Genomic DNA, 12,130 nt, shown 5'->3' on the forward strand with positions numbered 1-12,130 from the left:
TAAAAACCCTCGTACCGTCTGGTCAACAGCCTGCATCCACCAGAAAGCAGCTAAATGCCTGTTCTCCCTGCTCCCTCATCTACAGAATAAAAGGGTTGAACTAGCAGTGTACTTCAAATGCTTTTGACCACAGTCCTCACACAAGTGTATTTTGCATCATGGTTCAGGACACACCACACATACTCACACATACACACTCATACACACAAATCATTAAGCCACATGACCTTTACCATGTATAATGAGATACACTGACATGTTTATTCTATTCAATTTCATTTTTAAAAAATGTTGGTGATGACCCATTAAACAGATTTCAAAAGCTACTAATGCATCATGACCCACAGTTTGAAAAACACTGTAGTAGATGGTGTCTAATACTCTGAAAATGGTGGGGATGCAGTTCTGGAAAGAATTTTACATCCATTCCACTTCTCTGCATTATGTTCAGCTGTGTGCCTACATTTGGCTGTGTGCAAAAGAAGATAGCTGCTTGAGGAGCTGGAGCTTGGCTGTTTGGGGGACTCAGAGCAGTGGTCACAGTTTCCTGCCAGTCTCTTATCACCCCCCTGGGCATGCTCTTTGAGAAAAGACGGCGCAAATCTTGCACAAAGAACTTTAATAGTTATTACAGATACATGATTACTCTTGGTTCTCTTGCTGATAACAACACAGCAGCCATTGTGTGTAGGTTTCCTCTTAAGATTTGTAAGCAAAAGCAATTCAGAGATTAAAAGTTAGAAGCAAAGTCTGAATGGTGATTTTTCTTCCAAACCCAACTCCGAAGAATTTGTCTTTGGAGAACCAACTTAATCAAATAAAGTCGAATCAATTTACTGGGGACATAATCCAACTTGCATAATTGTCCGGGCTGGTTTACACCACAGCTGTTCACAACGACACGGTTCATTAAATAAAGAAGTCTTTATCAGACCCTCCTTCACTGGGCTGCAATTCTTTTAGCCCACACCACTGAACAAGTGCGGTCTTCATTAGTATGCTGTGTCACCGACTGCCAATGGGGTAGTTGGGGATTTATTGTTACAAAACACTATTAACCAGACATCATAAACTGCATAAGTTAAAAGCCACCGTATTCTCCCCAATGTAGATTCCGATCACTAGATCATCACACTAGACTGTGGGTTTCTTGTGGGCAGGGACCACACCTACTCCGTTACATTCCCAGTACTAAGCCAAGGGCTTGGCATTTGGTGGGTGCAAGATAAATGTCTACTGCACCAAGAAGAAAACATCTCCAGTGTGGATTCCTCATGGTTTCACAAGAGCACTGCTTAGATGCCTGGCAGCACCCTGACTGCAATGAACATTTGTTCTCGAATCATGTCCCCTTCCTTTCTGGTTTGTTAATTTTCCACTTGACTAGAGCAAATTGTCCAAGATTGCTTGCAGGCAGACAGCACTCTTTTAAGGGATTTTAATCCCTTCCGGCCAACGGAGGCTTCAGAAACATCAATTTTGCCATCTCTTCAAGCTCAGAGACACACTTGCCCCGGGGTGGTGGAGAACCTGTGCCAATCTCAGGCTTTCTGAAGAATCCCACTGTTAAAAGAGATCACATGCAATTGGGCAGCTGAGAGCAAGCAATGACCTTGGAGATTTCTTCAGGTGTAAGAAGTCAGCAATTTGGTTTAAGCAAAGCATGGGAAGGAAGAATCACTGTAAAACTTGGAGATTTATCAGCTTAAATAGTTTAGACCAACTGGTGTTCATGGGAATCACCTGGAGGGCTTGTTCAAACACAGATGGCTGACCCACCCCCAGAGTTTCTCATCCAGGAATTTACATTTCTAACAAACTCCCAGGTGAGGCTGCTCCCCCAGGCATACCACTTTGAGAACCAGTGATTTAGCCTGCTAATTGATTTCGCCTGCTAATTACAAGCAAGGCTCTGGAGCCAGCTGTCACAGTTAGAACCCTGAATCCAATACCTAAAAGTCCATAACTTTAGGCAAGTCATTTACACTATCCCAGCCTCATGTCCTCAAGTGTCCACTGGGTGCCAATAGCATCTTTCTCAGAAGGTTGTTACGAGGATTAAATGAGAACATCCATTGCTTAGCACAGTGCTCAGCAGACGGAAAGGGATCGAATAAAACTAACACACAAAGGAGAAAAGTAAGGACATGGTCTGGTAGAAAGACTGGGAACAAGGAAGCCAGACATTCATCCTAGTTCTAGCCCAGCCACCACTGATTTGTCATGTGTCCTGGGCAAATGGCTTTCCCTCTCTGGGCTTCATGTCCTCATTAGTTAAATGAGGGATTTGGATATTTTATAATGAACTGAGGGAGGGTCCCTTTGAACGAGAGATTTCAAAAGCTCCTTGTCCCTACCACTCACAACCATACATCAGCACAGCCTCCCCCAGCAATCCCTACCACCTCGGGCTCCTCACGGTCAAGTCTCCAGCAGCTCAACCAAAGGCTGCCTTGGCAACATGGCCTCAGTCCTCTGCCCACAAGGGCTCAACTGCTTGGCTGCAGGTGCCCCACTTGACTCAGCTAATGTAGTTGGGGGGCTCACTTTCACGGCAGCCCACCCTGGGATGGTTCTTGCTGACACCCAATTGCATTCTACCTAATGTGTTCCTCCTCTTTTTGGCAGCCAATCCCACTCACGCCTCTCATTGATATTCTTTTGTGGATGCATTCCAGATTGGAAGATAAGCCCGGTTCACTGAAGTGTTTAGAGGGGACAAGTATGGTTTAATTGGGAGCATAGCATTCAGATGGATATGGGAGGATGGGTTAAGGGGAGAGAATCCACACACTCAGAGGAAAAGCTAGTTCTGAAATGTATTTTCACAGCTCACTTTGGGGAAGGTGGGGTCTCAGAAGGAGGTCTGAAGCCCAAATTCTGCACTGAAGATAAAAATCCCGTTTTCCCCCTATATTTTTATTAGCCTGCAGCAGCCTGCCGCACTAGCCTTCTGCTAACAGCTGATGACAGGAAAAGTGCTCTTGTTGGCTGTGCTTTTCGTTTTTATCAGATGCTGGCAAAATCTCCCCATCAAGGAAGATAAATTTGAGGTGATATTAATGAACCTCTGAATGTGGAGATCAGATCTGCTACTTTTAATGACCCCATCAGCAGCCAGCCGTTCCCAGCCAGGGAGCGCGATCGTTCACGGTTCTGTGGAAGGCAAACTCAAGGCTGGAAACCCCTGGCTCAGCTCCCTGGGGAAATCTTGAGCCCGGACCTCCAACCCAGGACTCCCAGGTGAGGCAGGAGCTGAGGGAGGAGGGATATTACAAGGACAAAAAAAAAAAAAAAAACCCTCAGTAAACCATCATTATTGTTTTGTTCCCTGAAAGTAGTTTTATACCTATCATCTCACTTAATTCCCATAAGCTCGATGAGAGAAAGAGGAACTATTTTTAGGTGAGGACACTATCAGTATCATCATAATTGCAGACACACACCGAGTGCTTTCTAGGTGCCATAGACTGAGCTGAAGATTTTACCTGCATTTTCACTTCTAATTTTCCCAACAACCCTATCAGCTAAGCACTATTATTATCCTTATTTTGCAGAGTTGGAAGTTGAGGCTGAAAAAGGTGATGTGTTACCAGGTCACACGGCCAGAAGCTTAGCCAGTATCAGAATCCACATCTGTGGACTTCCAACGCCCACGTAGCCACGTCCTGCCCAGGGGGATGGGGTGTTGTGGGGGTCCCAGCCAGAGGGTCCACTCGCCTCGGTCACAGCACCCACCCCTCCGCACCGTGGGAACAGCTCGCCGACCCTTCTGCCTTCTTGCATGAAAACTGCTGGCAGTCAGGGGCTACAAATTATTGGAGGGTGCAGTCCCGGGTCTCAGCACACAGCCTGGCACCTAATAGGCACTCTTTAGATGTTTACTCAATAAGAGAATTGAAGGGCAGTCCCTCCCAAGTCCTGGAATATTTTACAAAGTGCCTCACTCCACTCTCCTTAGAGGGAAGTAAAATTAGGCTCAGAGAAAAGTGAGTTGCAAAGTTATCTAAGAGAGCAAGGAGCAAGGCAGTGGGACACTAAGAAAGAAGAACCCAGTGAAAGGGAGGGAGGGCACCAGGTAGCCACCTGCAGAGGGCACGTAACCATAGTAACAGCCAACACTTCCTTACCTGGCACACACCCTTCCGGGTCCTTTACAGAAACAAACATGTTTGATCTGCACAACACCTCTATGAGGCAGGTGCTATTATCTCCTTTTTATAGATGGAAAAACTGAGGCACAGAAAGATTAAGTCACTTGCTCAAGGTCCCTTGAGTTATCAGTGGTAGAGCTGGGATTTGAACCCAGGCCACCTAGAATCACAACCCATGCTTTGACCACTCCACTGACCACCTCCCAAGAGTTGGCTGGACACTCTGGGGGGGGGGGGGGCACATAATGGCCCCAAATGCAAAGGATTGGGACATGGGGGACTTCTCCCTGCCCAGAGGGAGCTCCCGGGAAAGTCTGCCACACCAAGGCCTCCAGCCCCCGGGCTGAGGGGAGAAAGCTCCGCAAAAGGCAGCAGCTGCAGGTTAAATTCTGAGTAATTAACATGTTTATCCATCACAGCAGAATTGTTCCCCAGGGAATTCAAGTGTCATTTCACTGTGCCTTTAATCCAGAAATGCTTTTACTGTGTCTTGCCAACAAATAACTAAGTGGGGAAGGGGTTGGCAGCTACTTGACAGAAGAGGAGGGAGCAGAGTGGGATTTCACTGCCCAGATTGCTTTCAATGACACTCAGCTAGGGGTGTGTGGGCAATTCGGGTCTGCTTTCAGGGTCCCGAGTCCTCAAACAAGCAGCCTGAAGCCCCTGGCTTAAAAATCATGGTCAGAGGGAAAGGTGGGGGGGAGGGGCGCTCCACACAGATTAGGAGCTGGGGCTTTGGACACAAGCCAGGCTCGGTCCTGGCTACAACACTTACAGCTGTGCCATCTTGAGAAGTTACCTTTTATTTTCTGCATCTATAAAATGGGGATAATCATGTTTGCCTGGGCTCCTCCTAAAAACAGACCAGAAGACAAGGGCCTGGGAGCAAGTCATTTATTTGGGAGATGCCCCTAGGAATCACTGTGAGTGAGGAAGTGAGGCAAAGATCCAATAATCGGTACATTGATGAGTGGATTATTCCCACTGTGGGCAACTTGTCTCAGTCCCACTGGGGACCTTCCAACCTTCCAAGAGACGGTGTGGCTCACACTTCGGAATTGCCCAACTGAGGGTGAGGAAGTTAGGTTACCTACTCCACCAACCCATCCAGCATGGCGAATGGTCACACTGGTGGCAGGTTAACTCCCTGGCACTTCAGGCCTGCCCCATTCAGAGATAGAGAACACCTTCCAGAAGGAGATGCAGGAAGCCATCTGCATGGGTGGGTCTATCTCAGGTGACCTCTTCAGGATCCATCTTCGGGTGACCTCTGGGATTTACCATGCTTCAACGCAGGCAAAGGACTCAGAAAGCCTGGAAACTAGGAAACATCTTAAGTGCTAGTTGCTCTAATGATGATGATCATCATCATCATGACTCTTACTACTAATGGCCTCAGGGTGACAAGCAGGAAGACTGCACCTTCCTAAGAATAATGAATGCAAGGGCTGATAGAATGTCCTCTCCTCTCAGCAGCTCAGCCCTCTGCCTGAAATGACTCCAGGTCAGTCCTGCTGAGCACAGGCTGTCCACTCCCCTCCATCCCACCTCGTACCCTCTGTGCCCCGAGGGAGGCTCCCAGGAAAGGCCTACAGCTGAAGGTCAGTGACATCCAGTAGATGGAAGAATCAGGATTGTCTGAGGACAGGAGGGACAGGGATTTCCAGCTGGCTTCATCAAGCTCTGCCTTGAGGGTTTGGGAACATGCAAGCAAGAGGTCAATTCCTAAATAAAACAGAGTGAACTCCAAAGACATTTGATGGAGGAATATTTGCCCCCTCATTTAGCAAAATTTACATACCATCTGTCTTCCTGGCACTGTGCTAGGCACTGAGGGTACAAAGGTGAATCAGACACTGTAAACAGCTGGGGAGAAAGTGGAAAAGAGGGGACGAGGGAGAAGGACAGAAATGAATGGAGGAAACTAGATGTCTTCTTAGGAAAGGGCCACCCAAGAGAGTCCCTGTCCACCCATGATCTTTCTCTGTTACCGGCCAACCACAGCCTCCAATATGGGCCCTCCATTCCCCTCCTCTTAGATTCATGTGTTGATATAACAAACTGTATGTAGTAGTTGTTTAGTGCACCACAAGGCTCTAAAAGCATCACAAAATATTAACTCACACTGACCACAGGAGGTTTTACAGATGAAAACACAGCACAAAGAGGTTAGGTAACATGTCCACAGTCACAAAGCTAGTAACAGGTAGAGCAGTCACAATCACTACAGGGCACTTGGACCCTCTGCACAGGCTGCTTTGTTGTGTTTTATATTGTGTTTTGTCTCCCACTAGCTCTTATCTCCCTGAGGAGCAAGATCATTTTGTATATTTCTATGGATTCCCAGAACCCACAAATACTTCAAAGTAATAACAATAACTCCCGTTCATCCACTTGAACACAAGCTCCTTGAGAGCAGAGACTTCTGTTGGTCCTTCTGTTCTCTGCTATATCCCCAGGACCTGGAACAGTGCCTAGTACAAAACAGGTGCTCAAAAACTATTGCTGATGAAGGAATGAGCAAACACGTTTACTTGGCCCTCATTATGTGCCAGGCACTGTATCAGGTGCTCTGTATACATGCTCCTCTTTTGTCACTGTGAAGGATAAAGTGAGTGAATAAATGAAGGAGTGGAGTAAGTGAATGAATGAATGAATGAGCAATGAAAGAAGACAGCCCAGGGCCAACCTCTTGTCCATTACTCATAACTCCTGGCAGGCGTTAGGCTCCCCTGCCTGCTGTCCCCCACCATCTCCTGGTCCAGGTCTCCCGCCGGGCTATCCTCTCAGCCTGTTGATGGAGCCATTCTCCTGGGGGGAATGTTCTCCAATACAGGTGAGCACAGGTAAGGAAGCTTTCTGCATCCTACCCCAGGAGCAGCTGGAGCCTTCATTCAACAGCCTTAGAAGTCAAGGTTGGATGCGGAGTCAGGAAAGCTGCCTTTTGTGAGCGCAGATCGTGCTGGCCTACACCCCTCCCATTCTTGCCTGGCTGCTGACCCCCCACAAGGCCCCCAACAAGACCCATGACAAGGGAAAGAGGCAGATACAAGGTCACTCATTTATTCCTTCACCCACAAACACGCCTCAACCATCTGCACACCTACTGCATCCAGAGAAGTTTCAGGCTCTGCAGGGAACATAAATTTAGATAACAGTCCTTGACCTTGAAGAGTGTATGATCTAGGAAGAGCAATAGGTACATATTGCAGATGTCAGCTGTCTCCAGCTTAGGCAGGGCCTGGACCACATGTGCAGCCTCTGGATTTGCCATTTTCCCTCAACAACCTGGTCCCCAAAGTAGCATTTCTCTGAGACCTTCCCTCTTGCCCCCCATCCCCACCCAGTCCCGTGCTCCCAGACATGGGCATTAAGGCACAACACAGCCAAGGAGGAGAACAGGATTTAAACCACATACCTTGTAGCAAACAGGTCTAATATGAGACCCCCACTGAGTTCACCTTAGTTCCTCCAAGGATTTCCTATCCTGGCCCTTCCCCACACAGTCCCTCCAGGTAGAAACCTATCCTCAGAAGACTAAGTCCCTGACCCTTCCTCCAAAAACCCCTTGTGGAATTCATTAGGGATATTCACAAACATTCAATTCTCTCCTCCTTCTAGGCAATTGGTAAGACTGTAATTTCCAGTCTCCTTTGAAGTTAAGTGCAGCCAAGAGGTTTGCTCTGGCTCATGAAATGTGAGCAAGGTGATGCACGTCACCTCAGATGGATGCTTGAAGGCTATGAGTGGCTCGCCCCTGCCCCTGCCATGACCTGTGTCATCAGTCTGGTTGGCTGAGTGACTGTACTGAGGAGCCTCCCCTCCCCCTCCCCTCCACCACTACAGCCCATATTACACACCTATTGAACATGAAATAAACCTTTCTCATGTTAAGCCACTGTTGGGATTGTTTGTTACTGCTGGATAGCATGGCCTATCCTGACTGATTCAGCCCTCCTGGATGTAGCACAGTTGAGCTGTGCCCTGATCTGCAGGCAAGCTTTCATATGCAAACACTCCGAGTGCTCACCCAACAGAAGATCCTCCAGAGAGGATCCAGAGCAGTTTCTGCATCTTCTGATAGTCTAGCCTTCTCCTTAAGGTCTTACCCCCTCCCCCCAAGAGACTCATCAACATATTTTCTCTAAACAAAATGGTGGTGAGGCCCCAAGGTGGATTCTGGAGAAGGAGCTTCCAACTGATGCAAAAAGAAATGTGTATGTCCTACCAAGTGCCATAAGAAAGATGGGGACACAGGAAACAGTGGGATTAATTTGGACCACAGAAGCCTTCAAGAGGGAGGTGATGTTCCCCAAACCCTCATGCAGACTTCTCTGTAAGGAAGGAATGGAATAATCCCCTAAGAATCTAATTGGGATGTGGGTGCTCTGCACCCTGAAGCTGAGGTTGGGACCCCAGACATACTTGAAGAAGGCAGAAGGCTCCACTGCTCTCTGGAGAGGGGCTGATCATTTACGGGTGAGGACAGACGAGGCCATGAACATATGCATTCCAGAGCTCTGCACCTCCGGGCCAAACCCTTCTCATCTTGGCAGTCTGGCCCCTCTGCACCCTCCTCCCACCCCCTCCCCAGGCCAGCATGCACAGAGATATGTTCTTCCTGATGTTGACCCTACCTTGCTTCTCCCTTTGCCTGCCAGCCTCACCACATCTGCAGAGAGCAGCTAGATCACTTGCCCAATATATGATAGGACATAACCCCAGCATAAGCATTACAGCCCAAACACAGTTCTAAAAAATTCAGGAAGCCCATATTTAACATGAAAAAAATTAACCCCATAGGACCTTTATGATACACCAAGAACTATACTGAACAAAACCCAGCCTTTCATCTCTCACACCCCACTTCATTGTCCACCTGTGGGAACCAGAGTTCTTGGGCTGACCAGGGTCCTCCACTCCGGCCTTCTGCTTGGGCTCATTTTGCTAGATTGCATCCTGAGTGGCTCATCTCCCTGATTTGTGTCCCCCACCAAAAGCTTACCTGACCTGTGTCCCATTCTCTGAGGGAGTGGTCTAAAGAAATTTCAAATGTATCCTTTTAATGGTTTAATCTTTTGCCCTCCCCACCCAAGCTGTTCACCTTTAACCAAACCACTCCTGGTGATGACATGTGTATCTTTAATGTAAAGACATGCATTCCTCTAGTGGGATTTTCAGGCACTCTGATGGACCATGCTGGAAGGAAGACCCTTTCTAGAATACCCTCACCCTACTATCATTCCACATGCTACATAGGCCATATAAACCTCATACACACAAATCCTCAAATACGTAAGAACCCATTCTCAAATGAGTGATTTTTGCCATTGCTAGAAAGGAATGGATCAGATTCGAAAACTCTGCTAAGTGATAAAATTCTCCGAAATGACAAACCACTTCTCCTACAGTCAGAAACATGGCTGTAAGGAGCCCAGGTCCTGAGGGTATTGTCAGTGAAAACATACACAAGCCATAACTTGTTATTAATCAATTAATTCTCAGCTAGCTATGTCCTGAATTGTTATCCAGCAGACAGAATAAGAAAGTCTTCGTTTACAAGCTGTGTCCATTTAAATAAATATTTTTAAATGGCATGAGTCTGTAATTAATACTCGTGAAGAACACATCCATCCACCCCAGATCAGGCAGTGCTGTTGTTTTGTTAATTTTTCCCCCTGTCCAGATGCCTCTATTTTTAATTCTTTCTGGGGAAAAGTCCTAAGTTTGTTTTTTTTTTCTTTTTCTTTTGTGACTCAAAATAACCATGTTCTTTCTGCTTCAGTAAATCATTACTGCTGCTCGAAAGGGTTCCTAGAAAGTTCTAGTTCCATTCAGTTTTTAGGAGGAGAAGCAACCTACAAATGCCAAAAACTTGAAGCCTTATTCTCCAAGGAAGTGTGCTTCAGGAGGATACCAACCACAATTAGGACAGGCCAGGTTATGCTGCAGTAACAAATAAACCCTAAATCTCCAAACACATGATATTTAATAAATCATTTCTCACTCAGACAAAGCCATTTTGGGCCTGGTGGCCCTCTAGTGATGTTCGTCTCAAAGAGATGACTCAGGGATCAGGCTGGTTTTATCTTGTGGCTCTACCATATCAACACACAGCCTGCAGCTGGTGACCATTAAACGTCTCTCCACACAGGTTATCACTTTATTAGGTTGACATTCTACTTAATAACCCTTGAATTCTAACCTTTAAAGTTTTTTCTTCAAGTTCATCATCAAATCATCACCAGAGGTGACTAGGGGATATAGGAAAATGAGCAGCTCACCAGATGTGTGGCATAGATGAGCCTATCAAAAACCAGGAAATTTCTTCCCTTATTTTTGTCCTCCAAGTATTCCAGGAATGCCAGATGGAAGAGAAGAGCTGTCCAGAGAAGGGGCACCTTGAGTTTGCAGTGAGAGCTTTGCTCCTTACAAGCAGGATGGAAGCTGTCATCGTAGGGCAGGGCATGAGGACTGGACAAGAGCACCCAAACTGAAAGGATTGCACTGCAAATTTCCCTCCACCTGGGAGCTGTTATAAACTGGATCACTGCTCCCAAGACCTGGGAGACGGATGGACTATTTAAAAATTATACAGATTCTAGAAATTCTAATTTAGTTACTCTGGAGTAGAGCCCAGGAATCTGCATATTAACAAGCATATACAGGTAATCCTGATGCACAACCATATCTGCAGCCATTGCAATAGAGGAAACTCAAAAATCACCAAGATAATTTGGGGCACCTTGAAAGAGGTTAGCCCCAAGGGCTTCGTCAGCATTAAATGAGAGCCAGGACCAAGTGTCTGATTTGGATCAAACCAAGATTAGAACTCATAACCCCAGAGCTGAAGCTCATGTCTGCTCTGTGCTAACACACGTGTCCCCTTTAAAAAGGGAAGGCAGGCTTGACATTCCCATAAATGCTTGATGCAGACTTGCACATCAACTCTCCATGTCTAGAGATGGATCTATTCCATTAGCTCTGCAGACAACTGGGCTCCCATCAACATCTGATGGAGGGAAAAGGGGCTGACACTGGTCTTCCCATTGAGAACAACAAAGAGGCAACTGGTCCACTCTCTTGGAAAACAAGACCCCAGGAACTGAATTTCTCCTTCAGTGACAACTGGATCATCCTGGAAGGATGTTTACAGGTACGGAAGAGTAGGTTTGAGGTAGGAACAAATTCTAATGAACAATGCCTGTGCCAGTGGTAAGCAATGGTGTTTCCATTCCATGCCTGCTTAGGAATTCATTTGGGACTCAGAGCAGCACATGGTGGGGTCTCCAGGAGCAGAACTTAGATCTGTAACCATGGGTTTGCTTCTTGTCATTTCCTCAACTGCAGTCAGACCCATCACTTTACAAGAGCATAATTTTGTGGCAAGAGATTCACCATACCTCCTGAGCTGTGAGATTAGTTGTATCAAATGTGTAGACAGCTTGGGAGAGCTGAGAGTTCCTTGTTTAGTTATTGAAGAAAAGTTAACTAATATATAGATTTATTTACATGTTTTCCACTTCTCTCTCCTGCCTCACATTTCACTGTCAACCTTGGAAGTCAAGTATCATGTCAGACTAGTCTGATCTCCCTTCCCAGTAGAGAGAGGGTCCTGGAGTGGAGACATTCAGTGCCTAGGGGTGTTACAGAGTTTAGACTGGGCTCAAACCACTGGCCAAGGGCTGCCATGAGTGAAGGCTGGAGGAAACTTCTGGAGACAATATCCTGTGAGCTTCTCCATGGTCCTGAACTAAATACTCAGATGCCAAGTTACCAGATTCACTTTGGGCAAGACAAGAAGGAATGTCTTCTCTGGGGAGTTCTGCAGGACATGGTGGGTGCTGAAGCAAAAAGAACATTCCCTTCCTCTCCAGAACACCTACGACTCCATCATAAACCCACTGCAGGCCACCTGAGAGGAGGGGACCAGAGAGTATGGTACCCACTGGGCACCGTGTCCACATTTCAGACCA

The 12,130-nt window shown here is 46.7% G+C and overlaps 1 protein-coding gene across 40 annotated transcripts in view; it reads right to left on the reverse strand.

Moving 5' to 3' along the window:
• Positions 1 to 12,130, reverse strand: part of KCNMA1 (potassium calcium-activated channel subfamily M alpha 1) — a 769,155-nt gene that overhangs the window by 471,201 nt on the left and 285,824 nt on the right. The gene's annotated exons all lie outside the window — the stretch shown is intronic.

The sequence above is a fragment of the Choloepus didactylus genome, chromosome 15 (assembly GCF_015220235.1).
Source record: "Choloepus didactylus isolate mChoDid1 chromosome 15, mChoDid1.pri, whole genome shotgun sequence".
Lineage (NCBI taxonomy): Eukaryota > Metazoa > Chordata > Mammalia > Pilosa > Megalonychidae > Choloepus > Choloepus didactylus.